This window comes from Lissotriton helveticus, chromosome 7 (genome assembly GCF_964261635.1).
Source record: "Lissotriton helveticus chromosome 7, aLisHel1.1, whole genome shotgun sequence".
NCBI classification, from domain to species: domain Eukaryota; kingdom Metazoa; phylum Chordata; class Amphibia; order Caudata; family Salamandridae; genus Lissotriton; species Lissotriton helveticus.
The window spans coordinates 779,255,835-779,277,444 of record NC_136068.1 but is presented as its reverse complement, the minus strand read 5'-3'; positions in this window follow the sequence as shown (position 1 = coordinate 779,277,444).

Here is a 21,610-nt window from a genome sequence, read left to right as displayed (position 1 = left end):
AGTTGCTTAGTGTCCCAACTAGCCTCACACATTGGAACAAACAACCTCCTAGACTCTCCCCAACCAGGTTTCCACCAGGGTCACAGTAGAGAAACTACAATCCTCCAAATAGACGATGACTCCCTCAGAATCCTTGACTCCGGCAATTCCTGCCTATTGGTCCTCCTGGATTTATCCTCTGCATTGGACACTGTCAACCATCTGGACGTCCTTCGTACTCTTGAACTGTGCATGGGATGTGGAGGCACTGTTCTCAACTGGTTCTCCTCATACCTATCCAACGCTAACAAATTGTGAAATTGGACAACTCGCTCTTGAGACCAGTCGGCATTCTCCAAGGGGTCCTTCATCGCTCAATCCTTTCCCCAACCCTCTATAACCTCCACCTAGAATCTCTTTGTGTGAATATCAGAAACTCTGGGATTCTCCCCCACCTCTATGTCCACAACACCCAAATAGACTTGAAAATCTCATCTCAGAAAGACATTGCCCTGCTTTCAAAGCACTCTTAAAGATTCAAAACTGGATGCCTAACCACCATTTCAAACTCAACCCAATTAAAACTGAATTTCTTTTGATCTCACCTCCGAAAGTGACAACGCCAGTACAAGAATAGATGGCCAAGCGTCGCGCCCTGCATTGCTGCCCCGCCATTTTCCAGAGTGCCAGATCACTCTTGATAATCATCTCAATCTACACAGCCACATTGCAGCCACGGCCAACAGTGCACATCACCAAATTAGGCAGCTTTGGGGGTATCGGACAATTGATTCCGGAAGAAGACCTCAAAATAGTGTCCCAGTCTCTTGTTCTTTCTAGACTAGACTATGGAATTGCCCTTCTCTCAGGCATTCCCAAGGTTCACCTAGGCCCATTGAGAGCAACACTGCATGTTGCAGCACGCTTTGTTTTAAGTCTCAATACATTTGACCTCATTTCCCCTGCACTGCTAGCATCTCCATTGGCTCCCCATTGAAGCATGGGTCCAATTCAAAATTGCTTGCATTACCCACATGGCACTGCACTCCTCATCACCCTACTATCTAAACGAGAAACTGTAAATCTCCGAAGCAAATAGGGGCTTCAGAAATGCACTATCCCTGCTTCTGGAACCCCCACCTTTAGTCGAGAATGATACAAGAACCAGTCTTCCTCTGGAAGTGCCACTAGAATCTGAAACTTTCTGCCTCCCTACCTCTAACCACCTGCTGAGTAACCTTCAAAAGGGGCCTCAAGCTCCTCCTGTTTGACAGACGTCTTGGTTAGTTCACCCTTGATCTTACTTACATACACCCTCCACTGAGATCTGACCTGCCCTTGTTTTACGATCCCAACACCTAAATCGATGGTTTTACTGTGTATCTCCCCTGCTCATTTGCTGTAACTATTTCTTGAGATAACTTCTGCACTCACCCACCATTGTGAACATACACATTTAATTACTAGAGTTGTAACCCACTGTAATCCTTGTATGCTGCTTGTTGTAAAGCACTCTGATGCCTTCTGGCCATGTCTACGCTATACAAAATTGCAAAAATAAAAGAAGACATAAATGTGGACATAGATGCTAAGCAGTACCCTGTCCAGTTTGAACTTGTAGCATTTTACCCAATTCTTTGTTTCTGGCAGTAGCATAGTTGCTTGTAGCATTGTAAGCAGGGCCTTAAGTGGAATGAAAACAGTGGAGGAGCTGGGTCTCTAAACAAGGTGTGGTCTATATAATGAAGGGCATGGCCTAAACAAGTAAACTACATTTTTTCTCATTTCCATAGTGTGCCACCCTACTAGTATTTTGGTTCCGCTCAAAGCTTTCTGTTCTGGCACCCATATATATAACGCAACTGACATACATCTAAAACCAGCCAGAACTATTGGCTCTGTCAATGGGTGATAGATGTTTAAGATACATGAGTAACAACAATAAATTTGATGTAAATAATTAATACTGAGGGGGGCGGAGCTAGCCGCGAGATGAGATGGCCGCTGCTTGAGCGAGCTCCTCGCCTGTGCCCTGCATAATCCTTCATTTTCATCCTAAATGCCAAAAGACACCGTGCAGCTGTAAGCGTACTACAACCGCAACTGCAGACGAGAGACAAAAGCGCCGCAAAAAGCCGACCGCAGCTTCCGGGGCGCCGACGATCCTTGCGGTGCAAGTAGAGGCCTAGAGACGCGACGGAGGGCCCGGAGCAGCGGCCTCGAGCACGGAAGGAACCCGCGCAGTGAGAGGGCTGCACCGGCTGCGCCACGGGGGGGACCCCGGTCCCGACGGCGGAACTCGGCGAGAGGCAGAACCGGGCTGCGTGCTGGTGCTTGCGGCCAGAGACCAGCGAGGACCCGACTTGCGGAGCGACTGGGAGGCAGAAATGGGCGGACTCAGCGGCGGTCCGTCCGACCTGGCAGAGTGGACCCAAGACCCGGTAAACAGATACACTGACTATAGCGGGCAGCGGCGTAGCTACACAGACACACCGGACCTGCATTAGATACGCGCTGATAGCCTTCCAGGGAGCCCGAAACGCGGCTGGACACACAGCCCAAAACTAATGATAGCGGACTGATTGCCTGGGTCCCAACTCTGGAACCTGATTGTGCATGTGTGGCTTCCAGGGCGCTAACATTAGGCCACGTGGGGAACTACTGCAGCAATTACGGACTGGCGGAGACGCTGTGGAGGCAGAAGGGATTGACGTCGCAGGATCACCGAGAGAGTAGGTGGTCGCTGCGGTGCATTTAGGGGCGCACACCCGCTTGCGGTGACTCGGGATCGGCACTGCGAACGCCGGACGGCGAGGCTGCGACCTGTGCTGCTGGGCCCGATAGATCGCCGATGCCATCTTGCCAGTAATTAACACGTGCGGAGCGCGACCACGCAAACCCGGTTGTTGTCCTCCACAGGCGACCCACGACACACGCAGACTAGAAAATGGGGAAGCCAGATCGCAACCAGCCCAAGATCACGTTTGACCAGACCAAAAAACAACCTGATGGTGGAGCAGAGACGCAGACCAACCACGCCGCAGCGCCCTCGGCAGAGGGGACAACCGCTAATGGCGCAGTGCAAGCAATGTTCCAAACAATTCAAACCTCACTAACCAATATAGATGGGAAAATCGATGCCCTCACTTACCGAGTTGACCGAATGTCCGTACGTCTAGACAAGCATGCGGAGCGTCTGGACATGGCCGAAAGAAGGATCTCTGAGGCCGAAGACTCCCAGGTGCAGATGGACTCCAAACACACTAAAATGGAAAAAAGGCTAGAAATAATGGCGGCCAAGGCAGAGGATTTGGAGGCGCGCTCTAGAAGGAGTAACATACGCCTGAATGGAATTGCGGAGACCACGAGCACGGGCCCCATGGAACAATACGTAGAAAAGCTGCTTATTTCTATGTTGGGGCGGGACACCTTTTCGGAAGTATTCATAGTGGAGAGAGCGCACAGGTCATTGGCCCCACGACTTCCCGAAGGCTCCAGACCACGGCCTGTAATAGCAAAATTACTAAACTACAGGGATCGTGATGCTGCGTTGTGGAAAGCAAGAGAACTATGCACTCTCACCCATGAAGGCATGACCATCTCATTATATCCGGACTTCACCTCCACGGTGCAAGAGGCGCGAAAGAAGTTTATGGACGCGAAGCAGAAACTGCGCGAGCTCCAAATTTCCTACGCTATGCTATACCCCGCTAGACTCAAGGTCACGATAGAAGGCAAGACTAAAATCTTCAACGAAGCTTTGGAAGTGCAAGCATTCTTGAAACAAAAAGGAAAAAGCATAGGGAGGAGAAGATCACCGAGGACCGAACACGGAGAACAATCTACCATGTCGGATGTAGAATGATTAACGCGGACCTAAAATGTAGCCTTATAAGGGGGTGGGGTGCGTTTGGACCTTGATGGTTATCCTAGATACGGTAGACAGTGGACACCCAGCCCTCCTGAAAGCGGCGAATGCTTCGCTCAGATAAGTGGAACCTTGTTTAGACATTTCATATACACTGTATACTGATTATCTCTTTAAAGGGTCCAATGTTGTTAAGATACTGCAGTTATTCAAATATGTTTCTGGTTACCTAACTGAACAGACTTGCAGACTGCAGGTGTAGAGGCAAACTCCACACGACGGGCTCAGACTCATGCAACATTTAGTTGCAGGAAACGGGTGAGCAGCTCTGACCCCCCCGCGTGGATCGCATAATTTTGACATTGTTTATTTGTTTGATGTTTTTTTCTTCTTTAAGCTGAATGGGGAATGGACCGTAATTTACCTTTGGGAGTGTCTCCACTGATGTTGGGATAGTGGAGTGGGTGGAGGTGGTAGGGGGGGTTCAGAAAACTCCGATGGGCAGACTAACAATTGACACATGTGGCGTGGATAGTTCACGAGGACGCACGCTTGAGCCACTGATGCTGGACACACGCACACGACATGGGGGTCCCACTTAAAGATCATAGACCGCTAAAGCTCCTCACCTGGAATGTGCGTGGTCTTCATAACCCACAGAAAATACGACGGATGATTGCATACCTAGATAGACACTGCATTGACATAGTCTGTTTGCAAGAGACACACCTCACTAACGCATATGAACACAAGATTGGGAGGCACTGGGCCTCATACCGCCTGACATCTTTTTACTCGTCATATGCCAGGGGGGTACTGATTTGGGTAAAGCGCACGGTGCCTTTTACACACCTTAAATCGGTGTGCGACGACCAGGGGCGATTCGCAATATTACAGGGTAACTTTGGCGGCTTGATCCTGACTATCGTCAATGTGTATGGCCCTAACACAGATGATCCTGCCTTCTTCGACAAATTGTGGTCGACGCTGCAGGACACTCAACCTGGAACGATAATCTGGGGGGGCGATTTCAATACTTGCCTAGACTCCACACTAGATAGATCAACAGGCCAAGACAGACATGGTAAGCGTTCGGCCCAGGTGTTGCGAGAGGGGTTGGCTGAGTGGAATATGTTAGATATATGGAGGCAGAGGCATCCCACCACACTAGAGGGCACCTGCTATTCGGCCACTCACCTTACGTGGTCTAGACTGGAGTACTGGCTGGTGACACAAGATGTGTGCACCTTGACCACGGCAGTGACACACATGCCTAGGACACTTTCAGATCATGCTCCGGTCATGCTCACACTGGAACTACCGACGCACACACCCAGACAATTTACCTGGAGACTGTGACCAACGGCACTATTAGATCAAGTGTTTCGCGAAAATCTGAGGGAGGCAATAGAAAATTTCTTTGAAACTAATGTGGGTTCAGTCACAAGCACACGTACACTATGGGAAGCCTTTAAAGTAACCATCCGGGGTCACTGTATTAGCGCACACGCAGGCATTCTAAGAGATATTCAAGGACAATTGGAGAAAATTGAAAATTATATTAAAGTACGAGAAGGTAGGTTTACGGCGAACCCGTCAGACTCCATCCTAGCAGAGATACGGAAACAAATAGATAAATACGATGAGTTTGCAGCAGACAAAGTGAAATATCTATCCCGCAGACATGTAGCGAGGTCCTATGGTGAGGGGGGGAGGCCAGGAAGAGCGTTATCTTTAAAAATTAGGCCCACACAGACGCGAGCACACATTACTGAATTGCGGACTGAGACAGATGCACCAATCTATGATACGCCGTCCATATTAAGCAACTTCACTGAATTCTACACACAGTTATACATGGCTCGTGAGGTTCCCCCAGATCACGATATATGGCAGTACCTAGAGGACGTCGCTCTGGCTTGGCTTTCTGACACACACCGCGAGTATCTGTGCCTTCCAGTCTCCAAAGATGAGCTGATAGAGGCCTTTAATTCATTACCAAACAACAAAGCCCCGGGCTTAGACGGTCTCCCAGGGGAATTTTATAAAGCATACCGGGACATACTCATACCCCACTTCGCTGAAATGCTAGAGGAAGCATATGAAGAGGGCACCCTACCGGACACACTAACGGAAGCCTTGCTGGTGGCACTACCGAAGCCCGGTAAAGATCCCCAGAAATGTGAGTCCTACAGGCCTCTATCCCTAATTATTATGGATGCAAAGATCCTGGTGAAAGTGATAGCTAACAGATTACAACCACTTGTCTGCAACCTGGTGTTGCCGGATCAGGCTGGCTTTATGCCAACAAGATCTACAGCTCAAAATCTGCGTACAATATTTTCCCTCTTTTACCAACTAGACCTGGAAGTACCGGCGGCGGCCGCATTGCTGGACGCCGCAAAGGCCTTTGATTCTGTGGAGTGGAGGTTTATGACTGTCACATTGCGAAAGATGGGCTTTCCAGAACCCTTCTTGCAATGGATCTCACTCTTGTACACAAAACCCAAAGCGAGAATACGTATAAACGGCCTCACATCGGACCCAATATCAATCACTAGGGGCACACGACAAGGGTGCCCCTTATCACCTATATTATTCACCCTGATACTTGAACCCTTAGCCTGCAAAATCAGACAGAAACACCCAGCCACGGCACTACAATTTACTCTTCGGCCAATCAGCATCTCCTTATATGCTGACGACATGGTGCTGTACACTACACACCCAGACAGACACCTCAACCAGCTTATAAGGGAATATGTACAATATGAACGCTACGCCGGTCTCAGTATTAACTGGGATAAATCGGTAATTATCCCACTCACTGTCATAACTGAGAAACCGGACCTAGACTACCCCTTAAAATGGAGCACCGACCCAGTCAAGTATCTGGGGATATGGGTTCACAGAGATCCAGAATTAGTCCTACGAGAAAACTACGGGACCGCAGTGACCAAACTGGAAGAGCAAGTGAAGAGATGGATAAAATTGCCTCTTTCCATGGCTGACCGAATAGCCCTCCAAAAAATGATCATATTACCCAAGTTCCTATATCTATTCTGGAACGTGCCCATATGTCTGTCAAATGCGTTTTTCAACAAACTACGCTCTGTGCTTCAGCGTCTAACATGGGCGGGCAAACAGGCAAGAGTAAGCTGGAAGGTCCTGACCCTGCCATATCGCTTGGGCGGTTTTGAGGCGCCGGATTTACAATTGTATTATCTCTGTGCACAATCTCAGCACGCACACTACTGGACGAGACCACACACATTTATACCCCACGTCGCTGTAGAACATGACAGTATCTCTCCAAAGCCGCTACTGTCGCTGCTTGCCAATCCCATTGCATATACCCCGTCGGATACCATCAACACTGCACACAACACCTCAAGGGCGTGGCATACACTGGTGCGCAGGGCGAATAAAGCGCCTATATACGCAAGGGCTCTGCCGACGGCAAAACACCCACACCTCTCGGTGACACAGGAGCCGCGAATGCAGTCCCTCTTGGAGGACATGGGCTTCGCCACTTTGGGGCAAGCATTTCCACACACCACGTTCCTTTGCTGGTCGGACCCTGCCCTATGCGCACACCAGACCCCGATGAAAAACTTCGCATATTTGCGCTTCCGAGCGGCAATGAGGGCGCTGTACCCCACATTCCCCAGCGAACCAGAGCAATTAGCGACGCTACAGGCGCTATTAACGGCACCAACACGAACGCACTTGGTCACAAGGCTCTACCAACGGCACAATGCGAACAGGCCACAGACAACACCCTGGCAAAAAGTAGGTGGGAGAGACTGCTGGGTGAGCCACTAGATGACCAGGATTGGCAATATAGCTGCACGCAACTCACACTCCTTACTTCTAACTGCAACCTCCGCATACTTCATTTCAAATTCCTACACCAGGTGTATTACACACCCGCAAAACTGCACAGAATGGGGTTGAGAGATAATGACTCTTGTGTACGGTGTGGCACACTCGCAGCAGACTTTCTACATGTGGCATGGTCCTGCCCAAGCCTGCAACGTTACTGGCGCGAAGTTATAGAAACACTACAAACCATGTTGAACGAACATATCCAGAATACACCCCAGGTGTGTCTGTTGGGGATTAAGAAACTTAAACAAGCTAGACAGAGGAAGTTCTTGGCGATAGCGCTGCTTCTAGCAAGGCGTAGGGTGGCAATCAGATGGGGTGCCAAGAGACCGCCTAGACTAAAAGACTGGATAACAGACATGACGTACTGCAAAAGGACTCTAGAGACCTATGCTGAGAACTTGCCGGTGATGTCCAGACCCAGGGATTTTTGGGAACCACTGACGTCCTACTTGCAAAATACCTCTGAATAAGAACAGCATATGCACGGGGATCAATTCCCGCACAGACGTGGGGGGCCCTAAATACACATCACTGCCCACATGGGAGGCAATCTTTCTGGCAGGGAGGAATGAGGGAGGAGCTTACATGCGATGTCAAGAACTTGTTGATACTATACCTCGCTGTGTGTACCTGACAGTGGGGTCCCTAATGGACAAAGACTATTTGATTTAAGAATGTCATTGCCACATTGTGTTATTTGCTTTTAAGACTTTGTACTGTATGTGTCTGCTGATCGGAACGTAAAATAAAATACTAAAAAAAAAAAGTTATTAATACTGAAAGCATTTCATTTCTGAAATGTGAGGCTGAATAAAACATTACTGAAGTCTGTGGAAGGAGTAGTGGTCTTTAGAGTGTCACAATCTTGTTCTGTTCATTCCATGTTAGATATGGACTCCCTTTTTCTCTCCACATCTCATCCATCTACATATCTTACACCTTATCTCATTTCTCTTCGGCACTCACTTTTCACCATCTCCTGAATGTACTTCCTCACTTTCCTTCACTTCCCCATCCCTGAAAATGCAACGCACCCCCTCCCCTGTAAACATGGCAGCTTCTTCTTTTTTAGCCTTGTCAGTATTTTGACAAGCACATAGCTCACACACATTTGCACAGAATCAGAATTGCAACTGGAATATATGACCACTGCTTTGTGTGCTATGCTGAGAGGCCAAGCATTGGCCAAGCATGTATTCTGAACACCTTTTTTAGAAACTCGCACTGTCGTCAGCCTCAACTCCAGAGCTCTCAGTCATGGTCCGTTAAACAACTGGAGGTGACGAAGTTCAAAGTATGCAATATACAAGAGTAATATGCTACACAAAAAACTAAAGAAACAAACCACCTGGGAAATAGCAAACGCTCTTATAACATTAAATAAAACATTTGAAACATAAACAGGAACTAAATCACTGACATGGATAACCTTAACGGTTTATACTTTTGTTGTTTAGACATTGATCAGTGTTTTTACCATTAAGGTTAAGGACATGAATATAGTGCCTAGAAGGGACCTGTTTTAATGTCCATTTTAATTACTACAGAGTCTAAGAGTTGGAGGGATCCAACTCACTTAAATCCCTGATTGTACGCATGTGCTAAAAAATCCCAGCATACAAACTGCTGTTAGTTGATAAGCAAGGAAACTAAATACAGGGGTAATGCAGTAACACTGGAGCACTAACTTGCATTTTTCTTTCATTAGGTTGTGCTATCTGGTAGGAGAGAGATATGGTTCCAGAAGCATGTTCCCAATGCCCCTCAAACACTGATACTACCTGAATCCTGTCAAAAGATTCAACCAGCACCAATTCTCAGGGGAAAGGGGAAGTGGATTGAGAAAAGAAGAAAAAAGGTCATCTGTTCGGCTTCGCCCCTCTTAATGTAGGTACTTCACACTGGTTCCCTTTCAGGTCACTAATGGTATGGTATACATGTATCTAACAAAACAAAAAGAGGTGGTATAAACTATAGGGTACTTCTAAACCAGGATCTTTAAAGGATAATACTGTTCCCCTTCTTAAAGTCAAGCTTACCTAAAACGTCCTTCATATGCACCTAAAGCTCTGGTTTAAATTTATTGACCCCCAGAGAAAACCAAATATACTCATATGAGACTGTGAGAAGCTGGCTTAGTATATGGTGCACACTTATGTAAGTGGCCACCCTGCACTAATCCAGACAACCCATATGGTAACATTAGTGGTCTTAGACAACTTTAGAAAGGAATCTAGAAACACGTGTCTGGGGATACACTTGAAAAGAATACTGGTACTGGCACTGGCCAACAAACTGTGAGAACTGTGTGTGAAGCGAGTAACACTGAACCACATCGACCATGATGCATGAGGTAATTCAGCTGTGACGTGCCAGCAGGGTGCTCCAAATCCCTTCAACTTTAGAAAGCTCTCTGAGTGGTAGCTGTGGAGAGCAGCCTTCTGGCTTAGTCCAGGAATGTAAAGCAGCTTGTTTTACCCGAGCATATTCCTATTGGTATAGATTAAGTGAAAAAGAACCACACAGTGTATTTATAAAAATGTTTATTTATTATAAGACACTCACTAACACATACAGATATCTCCTACCCAAAGTTATACACAATGCACACAATATTTCGCAATAGAATCAGGTAAGTAGCACAGATACACAGTGGTGCCAGGGGAAAACCAAACCATGTACTAAAATAGTGTTATCCGAAACACGACTCAAGTCAAGACTATACCCAGAAGACTCAGAAGTGTCTGGAACCCTAAGGAACTACCTGAGGTAAGTAACCAGGAACCCCACGGAGGCCATGTGCAGAGTGGGAACACGACCGCTGGATCAATAAGAGTCAATGGGTAAGTCGTGGTTGCAATTTTAAAGAAGAAGGACCCTTCCCAGTGGACCCTGAAGAAACCCTGTGGAATACAGAGGGTTGGAGAGCCACCACACTCGTGGATACCCTAGGGACCAGGATAACTACACCAGGGAAGTCTGGTGTATTGGTGTGAAGTGACGTCGGAAGCCACTGTTGAACTCCATGGAGGACTTCAGGAAGATGCAGCTGCTGGTGAAAGTGTCCAGTGGAACCCAAAGGTGGATTCAAGATTATAAGTACCTGCAAGCAGTGGGGACAGAGTCTATGTCACTTGGGAGTGACCAGGATGCCCGGAAGACGATTGCCCACCGAAGTTGAGTGTTGCAGGAGAGTTGACAATGACCTTGGTGCTGCAGCTGTGTGGACCAGGCAATGCTATGGAAGAACAGGAGCCATTCACAAGCTGTCCCACATTGGATGTCGAGAGTTGAGGGATTGGTGTCCGTTTGGAGCTCAAACAAGCCTTGGCAACTGCAAACAATGTGGAAAGCGAAGAACGTGCAGTGTCGGCACCAGCAAGGTCCAGGCGACTCACCACAAGCAGGGGAGTCAGAGCAGGCCTGATCAATCAGGGGAGACCACTGAAATGAAAGAAGACCCTAAAGAGGACCCACGGGCAGGAGGCACTGGAGTTGCAAGAGGACCTCGAGCAGCTCACCAAAGATGCAGGCCCACAATGCAAGTGATATGGTGAGGACAAGGATCTTAGTCACAGGAAATGCTTGAGGTTGGGGCTACTTGTAGCCCACAGATCTTGGTGGAAGGAAGCCAACAAGCCTTTGCAACAGCAAGTCAATGCTTTGCACAGGGGTTCAGTTTCTGCAGCTCTAACAAGGGATACTGGCCTAAAACTTGGTGAGAGGGCAGGGCAGGCCTCGAAGGATGTCAAGAATCATCACCTGTTTTGCTGAGTCTTTCGGAGTCAATGGGAGCCCAGGATCAGCAGACCTGTCAGCTTCATTGGGGTGCCTGCAGATGCAGAGAAGTGACTCCTTCACTTCAAGGGGGATTCCTTCAAGTGTTTTGGATGTCCACAGGGCTAGGAAGGCTCCTCTATGGAGCCCAAGCATTAACATTGCAGCAGATGAGCAGGGCAACAAGACCAGGAGCAGCAGGAGTCTTCCCTGTTGCAGCCTTGATGCCCAGAGTGCCCAGATGGCCGAAGAAGAAGTGGTGTCTTAATATGAATCTTGTCCCGCAATGAATCTATGGCCCACCACCAGGTAAGCCCTTAAGCACCCCAAGGAAATGGTTAGGACAATTCAGGCTTCCCTCCCAGGGGAGGGATCGGACAGTGGGGTGGATACTCCCATGTCCTTTGTCCAGTTTCACACCAGAGCGGGAGCCAATCGGTCCCTGAGCTGGTTTGAACCAAACTATGCAAGGAGGGCACCAAATGTGTCCCTCAAGCTGACTGAATGGCGCTGGCAAGAGCTCACACTACAATACACTAAACCCTGTCTGGGAGGTGGTCACACCTCGCTGTGACAGGATACCTTTTGTTCTGCTTTCCCCCTGCTCGAGCTTGGCTCAGCAGCAGGAGGGCAGAATCATGTCTCTGATTGGCAGCAGCCATGTTGTGCTATCCGGGACTAGAAGATTGGTACCGGGAGCACTGAGGGCGTCCCGGAGGAGCTGTACAGTGCATTGAATCATACCTCCCGCACCGTTTATGGTGTAGGGGTATGATTCCAACATGTTTGATACCATTCATGACAGGGTTTGTTACAGACAGTTTAGAGATGGTCATCGCGCAATGATGCATGGCCACTCTATGTATCGTAATGGCTGATGCACTTACAACCCGGGAGAATAGACTCAGAAGGTTGTAGGGGTGTCCTGCTCATGCAGGGGCACCCTGCCTTCAGGATTGAAAGGCCTGCTTTATGGGTGACTTATAGGCTTTAAGTGCAGTGACCTTAGATATAGGGAAACATATATCTGTCATAAGTGGTGCTAGCACCAGGTGACAAAGGCTGCAATGTCAGGCCTGTAGTTACAGTTTGAGTGGTCTCTAATGGGTGCCATAATACATGCTTCAGCCTATGGGGGACCCCTGGTGTATCTATGACCTGGGTACCTAAGTACCATATTCTAGGGACTCGTAAGGGTACACTAGTAAGACTAGTCAGAAACAGCATTGCACCAGGCAAAACGTCGGGGTAACCATGCAGAAGGATCCTAACTTCCTCCAGAGACTTTCTGTGCATAAAGTCTAGTTTAAAAACAATTACTTTTTTTGCGGGCCCTCCTGAGTACCGGGCATACCACTAAAGAAGGACTATATACCATTATCTGAATTTGGGAACTATTTGATCAGTCCCTAAAACACTTCCAACGTTTCGGGCTACTGACAGACAAAGCTAGGTCAGAGGAAATCTAAATCAAATTCTCAAAATATCAAAAAAGAAAGTTTTTGAGCAATAGTTCTTAGAACAAACACAGTTTTCCCTAATCACCAAAATGAGGAAAAACCTGTTGAATAAAAATGAACTGCCTGCTTCTTCAAAATATTCTGGTACATTTACCACCATCCATTTTAAGTGGTAGTACCAGTCATTTTCTCTGTACTGTGAGTCACTGATGCAGTAAAACGTAATCACACACAGTGGTTTAATGACGACATCCTAAATTGAAACAAGTTGTAATTAGTACAGTAATAATTTAAGCACTTACATTTATTGTTTGGATCATTGGTAAATGCTCAGTTTAATTCAATGTTTTCCATATATCCATGCAAAGTATACCATTGAGTGGGTAATAATAGCACCTAGTCGCATTTCACAAAGAGACTCATGAATTACTACCTGCAATCATGCATATTTTGCACCTAGACATGGTTGCAATTTACAATTGTTTGGGCAACCCACAAGCGTTCATACTTGCAATGACATGATTTACACACCTTAACCCGTTCGATGCTCGCGTCAGCCGTTGGCCGACATGAGCACTACCTTCCGGGTGCTGCGCACGACCAACGGCCGACCCAGCCCCGTCCACTGTGTTGAACATAGCATTCCGCCGTGGTAAATGGGTTAAATTACCTGTGCAAGCACATGTAAATTGCCAATGAATTCTGCTTTACAACTTAAGCTCAGGCCTAAACTTCGTGACTACATTTGCGTTTTATTTAACATAAACACATTGTATGTACATATGTGATTTATATTAGATGAAGAGCTCCCTCGTGACCTTTAAACTATTTGTTCAGGGTACAACCTCTGATTATTCTGGGCATAAACACATTACAATAACACAATCTTTTTACTTTCTCATTTTTTTATTATTTAAATTGTTTTTTCATTCAATTTCTTCTTTTTTTCATCATTATTCTGAGTTAAAAAATTGTATTTTCTTCATTTCAAATTGCATTATTTCCATTTTAAATCACAGTACAAAATTCATAAATCCAATAACAGTATATAAATTACCTTATCACCAGGTAGAGAACAACCCAAACACAACACTCTCTCACACTCATCCACATTCACAGCTTCATCTATTCATATACATAACACATTCTATTATTTCTCCATCTGTTGTCCAGTATAGAACCACTTTGTTGGGATTTTACAAAGACTTGGTCAACGCGTTTCGGTGGAAAATAACAGCAATGACGACCACCTTCATCAGGACCCGCCAGATAAATCAATAAGTGTTCTCTATGACCTGGAATTTTATCTGAAAAGATATGTATAAAAATCCATATTACCATTTATGCCCATCTAATTTTGGAGTTAAAAGAAGACATTGCTAGGACCGATTAATCAACTAACACTCAAACAACCATACACGCAGCATACCCTCTAGTGTCACCTTATAACCCAAACATGTGAGTAATATCTATTTTTCAAAACAATAGAGAAGAAGAAAAGTGCACCTATTCTTGATTTTTAGCTGTGAACAGCACATGGTTATTTCTATCCCTATCCACTTTCTAAGTTTTTGAGTGGAAATATTAACTCTAAATTTAATTCATATTCAACGTCCTGTTTTCTATATTAGAACGTAAGTACATGTCAACTTACACTCAATTTGGACTTCAGTCTTTCCATGTATCACAATACTGAAATACCTCCAATGTCATAGGTTACAGTATATAACAACGTTGTTATATGAGCAACATCATAACGATCAGTGTATATACATTAGCATGTTCATAGCACACATTTGAACTCTATGAAAAATAAAAAAGAGCCAAAACTACGAAAATCTATAACCTCTGGATGCATGATTCCTAATTGAACCATATCTCAAGTGTCTACTCACTTGTGTATGTGAAAGAAAATGGATTAAGGGTCCTAGCCGTTCCGGAGTGATCACACGATGACGTGGCTATATTCTGTAAACAAGAGAAAATAACTAACTACCCTACGTCGCTCATTGAAGTTAACGGACTTTATGTGAAGTGAAAAGTCACAACACTGACCTGAATGAAAAGCAGCGTCTTAAAGTTGATAGAAGTGCGGCTTATTTTCCGTCTTGTCAAGTGCCTAAATTGTACGCAAATAATATGAGCCCCATTGTAATTAGAAATATAGACCGATACGTGAACCAATAACACACGTTGATCATATTCAAGACACAAACCTTTCGTGATATGGTCTGCCATGTAGGTTCACTTGTTGCCTGCTTCAAAAACTCGCTTCCCCGTCACATTTAAACGGCGTTCCCGTAGGGTCAGTTTCTACAAAACAACAACATGGCAGATTGTAATTTATAAATAATCCGGCGTATTTAACGGCGAACGTATCCGCCGAATCATAATGGTCCGCCATACCTTTAGAAAAAAGTTGCCAACGGTACACGGTGGAAACAAACGCGGTGGATCTGGATCCGTGATACTGCTCAATGTGTTCAAACAACGCGGAATCGCGCATGCGTATATGGAAGATAATGTGATGATGGAAAAGGGACTAACGTGACGGAAATGAAACCTTCCTACTGAGTGTGTGATTACACGCCATCTTGGAGCGTGTGGATACTGTGTTGAGTCGCTCTTGCAAGCAAGTATGTGTTATGAAAAAACGGTAATAAGAAGTGAAAAGGATGGTGGTAGACTTTCAAATGAATGTACTGGTGACTGTGCGATGAAAAACATGTATCTCTTAGCAAAGAACTTATGTATAAACACATTAAATAATCATTACTCTGTGTGAAAAAATCCAAATAAACAGAATTCAGGTCTTCATGCTTACAACAGTAGTACAGTGATCACAGGTAACATGTTAAGTCCACTCTATCATTGATCCCTTTCGGATCTTGTGTGTCCAAACGTTTTATCCAGACTACCTCCCTCTGGAGTAAAGTCTTTGTGATGTTTTTCCCGGGTGTGGGAACAACCACCTCTAGAACCTGAAATTTAACTTGAGCAATTGAATGTCTGTTGACCTCCCAATGTACTGCCAAGCTGCTGTTTGGATTCTTGTTGCGAATCGTGCTCTTGTGCTCAGAAATGCGGGTCTTAATTTTACGTTCCGTTTTACCTATGTATAACAAACTACAGGGACATCTTATCGCATAAATCACATTCATGGTGTTACAATCAGCATTATGCCTGGTTATAATTGTTTCTCCTGTGTGTGGATGTTTCACTGTGTTGGTGACTATAACATTATTGCATTCAACACAGTTTTGACATCTTCTCATTCCTCTATAGTTACCTGTGTTTCTCGTGATTTTGATTTCAATAACTCCTTAATGTTCAGAGATCTTTTATAGGCAAAAATAGGCGTTCTTCCAAACAGTTCTTTAAAATCAGGCTCATTGCTCAATAAATCCCAATGTCGATAAATGCTTTTTTTGATTTCATTCGTGCTGGTAGAGTATTTGGAAACAAACACCTGCCGCTTTTCTGTATCTTTAATCTTGTTTTCTAACAAGGAGTCTCTGACTTGATTTTGTACTTTCTCTCTCGTCTTTTCCAGAAGAGTCTTAGGATACTTTTTTGATGCATATTTCATAGTGATTGTATCTAGGTTAGATTCTAATGTCTCATTCTCTGAGCAAATCCTTTTCACTCGCAACATTTGGGAGTATGGTAAATTATTAATCAGATTCTTCGAGTGAAAACTGTTGTACATTAGTGCCATATTCTTATCCGTGGCCTTGTGATACACTTCAGTGTGAACAACATCAGCCTCAATTTTCACCAAAACATCTAAGAATGGGATGGCATTCATCTCAATATTTTTCGTGAACTGAATGTTCTCATCGTATGTGTTCAATTGAGATATTTTTTGTTCGAGCATTTCCTTGGAGTTCTGCCAAATCAGAAAAATGTCATCTATGTAGCGGCAATATAAGATTATATTGTCAACCCAATCCTTGTCTTTCAAAAGAAATGTTTCTTCATATCTAGCCATGTAGGTATTGGCATATGCCGGTGCCCCGGAAAAACCCATTGATGTTCCCTTGTTCTGTAAATAAAAATCATTATCCCATTTAAAGTAACTGTGATGAAGACAGAAATGAAGGAGTTCCAAAAGAAATATTTTGTTTGCTGGTAATTCATCCTGTTTAAGAAGTGCCCATTCCACTGCCTCTATCCCTGCTACGTGAGGGATGGAGGTATACAAAGTCTTAACGTCTACGGTGCACATTATCATTCCTGGTTTTGTTTGAATGTTTGCCAACTTCTACAAAAAGTGTGTGGTGTCTTTTGTGTAAGAATACCATGACTGAACGAAAGGTTGAAGAAATTGGTCAATGTATTGGCCCAGGGGCTCGAAGATGGTGCCGCACCCGGTGACAATAGGTCTGAAAGGAGGTTTAGTAAGGTCCTTGTGGATTTTTGGCAGCATGTATATTCCTGGTTGTTTGGGAAACAAAACTGTCAAAAATTGTCTTGTTTTTGTGGTAATCCACTTCATGTTTTCCGCTTGTTCTAGGATACAATCCAAAGTGCTTTTCAATTCGTTGATAGGATCATGATCAAGTTTGAGATAAGTGTCCGGATCAGATATATGATCAATCACTTTTGATTCATAAAATTGCCGATCCATAATGACTATTGCACCCCCTTTGTCTGCTTGCTGGATATGTATCCTGGGGTCATCTGCTAATTCTTTAAGAACAAGGCGTTCATGTTTAGAGAAATTCCAATTCCGCTTTTTCCATGTTTTAATGTGTTTAATGTCATTAAGTACTAAATTCTCAAAGGCATCCAATATCTTATGCGAAGTTGGTGCTTGGAATGTCGATTTAGGTTTGAACTCTTGATACTCAGTAGGGATTGAACTGGTACTTTGATCAGGAAGATTTAAGAAAAAGTATTTCAAACGTAAAATCCTCATAAATTTAAAGAAGTCAATTTCTGTTTCCAATAGGTTGGTGTGATAAGTAGGTATGAAATTGAGTTCCTTGTTGAGAACTTTGAGCTGTTGAGCAGTTAACTCATGTGAAGAAATATTAATGACTAGGTCAGTCTGGTGCTCCTCAAGTTTGGTTTTGTTACTTCTTTTACTTCGCCTGGTTTTCCTTTTAATTTCCCCGGTGGCTGGGTTGTATCTGCATCCTGGGCGGAAAAAGACGTCTTACTGGAAGATGCACTCTCGGCTAGAACTCCATCACTTGTGCCACTTGTTTTTTCTACTCTGGGTGGTGCTCTGTTTATGTTAGTATCTCCATCAGAGGCTACACTTTCCTGTGATGATGTATTAGGAGTTTTTCTAACAAAGGTTTTTCTTTGGGCATACACCTCGGCCCACGTGTATACTTCATTTAATTTGTAATCCAAGGCGTCTCGTTTATACTTCCTGAGTTTCCCTTCCTGTATCTCTTTAGTATATTTATCCATTCTGCTGTTCATGTCCTCTAGGAATTTAGACCAATCCTCTGAATCCATTCTATTTTGTAGATCTGTTTCAATGAGTGTTATTTCTTCAGTGATTTCTTTAATCACAACTGCCAATTCTTCAACTAATAAAAGAATGAGATCCAATGAACACTTGTTCAACACAGCATACCATCGATCCATAAAGTCTTTTTTCATATGGAACCGGAATAACATAGGTTTAATTGGCATTCTCAAACCTCTGGGGATCCTTTTTGCCCGGTGGTACTGCACTAAAGTGGATGCATGAAGTCGTTGGTTCAATTGTCTTTTAGTCAAAAATTCTAGTTGCTTCAATTGCTGTGGTAAACTTCTTCCCTGTACATTGAAGGATCTAATATTGTGAATGAGAGAATATATTTCTGTGGCTCGCTCATTCGTATAGGCCAAAGTACTGGCCCGATTGTCTGTTAGACTTGTTATTGCGTCAAAAGACATTCTTTTAAAGTGGGTGCTCCCTCCCTGTAGACAGGGTACAAAACAAGAAATATTAGTAGGAGAGGCACACCTTTTGATTATACCAAATCTGAATGCGTGCTACTGAGGGTATGGAAGCCTGTAATGAGCAGTTAGATCAATATCCATAAAAGTACCTGTGGCCCCAGAATTTAATAAGATCTGAAAGTTTATGGATTGATCTTCCAACATCAGCTGTGCTGAAACGTAGAATCTGTTATACATAATATTTGTACTCATCTGTTCCAAGGTTTTACAGACTGGATTATCTACTTAACATGAAAAACTTGTCTCCAAAGTTTTCGGGCTCTCTAGTTTCCCACTTCAGAATTCCTTTCTGGTTTAGACATGCAGTCTCTTAGAAAATGTCCCTTCTTGCCACAATACAGAGTTTCATATCTTGATCTCTCTGTCTTTCTTCATTACTTAGGGGACCCTTAAGGCTACCTATCTGCATGGGTTCTGGGTATTTGGATGTTTTTTCAATATCTACCTTTTTCTCCCTGATAACCACTGCTCTATTGTCTGAATGGCCTCTATCATGCTGACATTCAGAAAGACGGTGAGTTAATTTCACTACCTAGTCAATTTAGTCCCTATAGATTTCAGGAGTATTTTCAACGTGAGCTAACATATCTTTTATCTCGTCTTTCAGTCCTCTGTAAAACAAGGAACTACATTTATCTTCTGGCCACCCTGCTTCAGCTACCAATCTATTAAAATCTGTAATATATGTCAGAAGATCCTTACTGCCTTGCCTTAAATTTAAACGTTCAGTGTCTACTGATTGCATGAAAGTATGCTGATCAAATAGTGTCTTCAGTTCTGCTTCAAAGGTGGTATATTTGGAAAATATGGGATTGTCTCTTTCCACTAAAGGAATCGACTGTGAAACCTCAGTGCCACCTAAATACGACAGCACAAATGCCATCTTAGACTGGTTCATTGGGTGACTAAGTGGGTTTACACATAAAATGTAACTGACATTGGTTAATAAATGTCGCAGACTTAATAGGTTCTTCTATAAATCTTTCTGGCGGGGAGCAAATGGTACTGCTGGAGGAGAGGTAACATGTATTACTGACTACCTCAACCTGGAGTAATCTCAGACATGGTAGGTTGTGGATGGTACTCCTAGTAATTTTTGCACTTTGAGCATTTGCCTGTGTATTTTCTCCCACTACATCATGCTCCTGTAGTGCATCTACTCACTGTGTTAGGAGCCTGAGTTTCCCTCTGAAGGTTACCGATCATATATGGATCACGTCAGTCAGGGTAATCACGCCTTCATCTCACTCGGGTAGAAACTCCACTTGGGATTGCTTTCTGTTAGTAATCTCACCTGGTTTCTTCAGGGGTGAGTGGATGATGTGACATTAGGTCCAAACTTTCTCAAAAAACAGGTAAGCCCAACATAAGTCAAAGCTACTCCTGCCCATAAGGGAGGAGGGGAATGGATAAGGAAACAAAACACTGCTTCTGTTGACGGCAATGACTCAACACCTAGAACATGAATAAAAGAGATTACAAAAGATCCTAATTTTGTGTTTCAAACTAACTGTTAGATGTAAACACAGGTTATCTGAATAACTAACTGACTATTCCCCTTTCCCGTCTGTGGGGTGTTTTTAGGCAATGGTCAGTTGCATACGCTCCAAGAGCAGGAGATGAGACTTCTGGAATTGATCATTCACACTTTATGAAACACAAATAACATCAATGATAGGGTATCATTCAGCCCCTATCCCCTTTTTGAATTATATCTATATGTACACGCAAAAACTTCCCTCCTTCCCCCAGCAGGTCCCTGAAAGTTTTGAAGAACAGTTTCCCTAGAATGCATCTAGCAGGTTATATAATCACCACAAAAATATCATGTGTGGAGGACACAGAAACATTTGCACATAATGAAAACGATTTATGTAGAAACAGAAAAGCATTACATCATGCATGAGCAATACTATTACAAGGAACCTTAAGATCCAGGGAATAGCATACGAGAGTCATTTTAGTCCCCCTAAATATATATATATACCCTCAAAAGCATACAAGGATACAGTTCTTGTTGTGTAATTGCAGTTAACTCCAAACTATAGACTCCAAAGCAAACAAAGCAACCTTGCAATAATTATCCATAAAACAAACAAAGTACTGAATGTTTCCCAACAGAGGTAAGTTCTTATTGCCTTTGCTTCAGGTTTGATAGAATATGACTCCTGCTGTTGGGCGCTGGGGACGCCAAACAAAGTACCAATGACAGCGCTGAAGAAACCTAAAGGAAGACGCGCAGGCAAGACGTGAGACAGGAAGCTGCAGACCAGAGAAAACAACTAGAATAGGAAGCAACTTCCTCTGGTACTGTGCATGGCTTTATAGCTGACGGACGCCTCCTTCAACATGGCCACCAGCCTCGCGGACGCTAACCAGGGAGGCCTGACAGCACCTCTGCGCACCTCAAAGACTGTTCTTTGAAGTCACCCCAACTTCAAAGTCAAGGGTACAAGGGTACTGGACCTCTGACCCTACCAACTCAGTACACTTCTGGACCTTAAACCAACTTGCCAAGAAGAAGAACTGCGGTGCTAAGTACTGCCACTATGCTGGACTGCTGCTCTGGAAGACTGCTGTTGTGCTGTGCTGCCCTACTGCCTGCTCCTCTCTCCAACTGGACCTTCATCACTTGACCCAGAGTGACTCCAAGGGCTTGCTGACTAACATC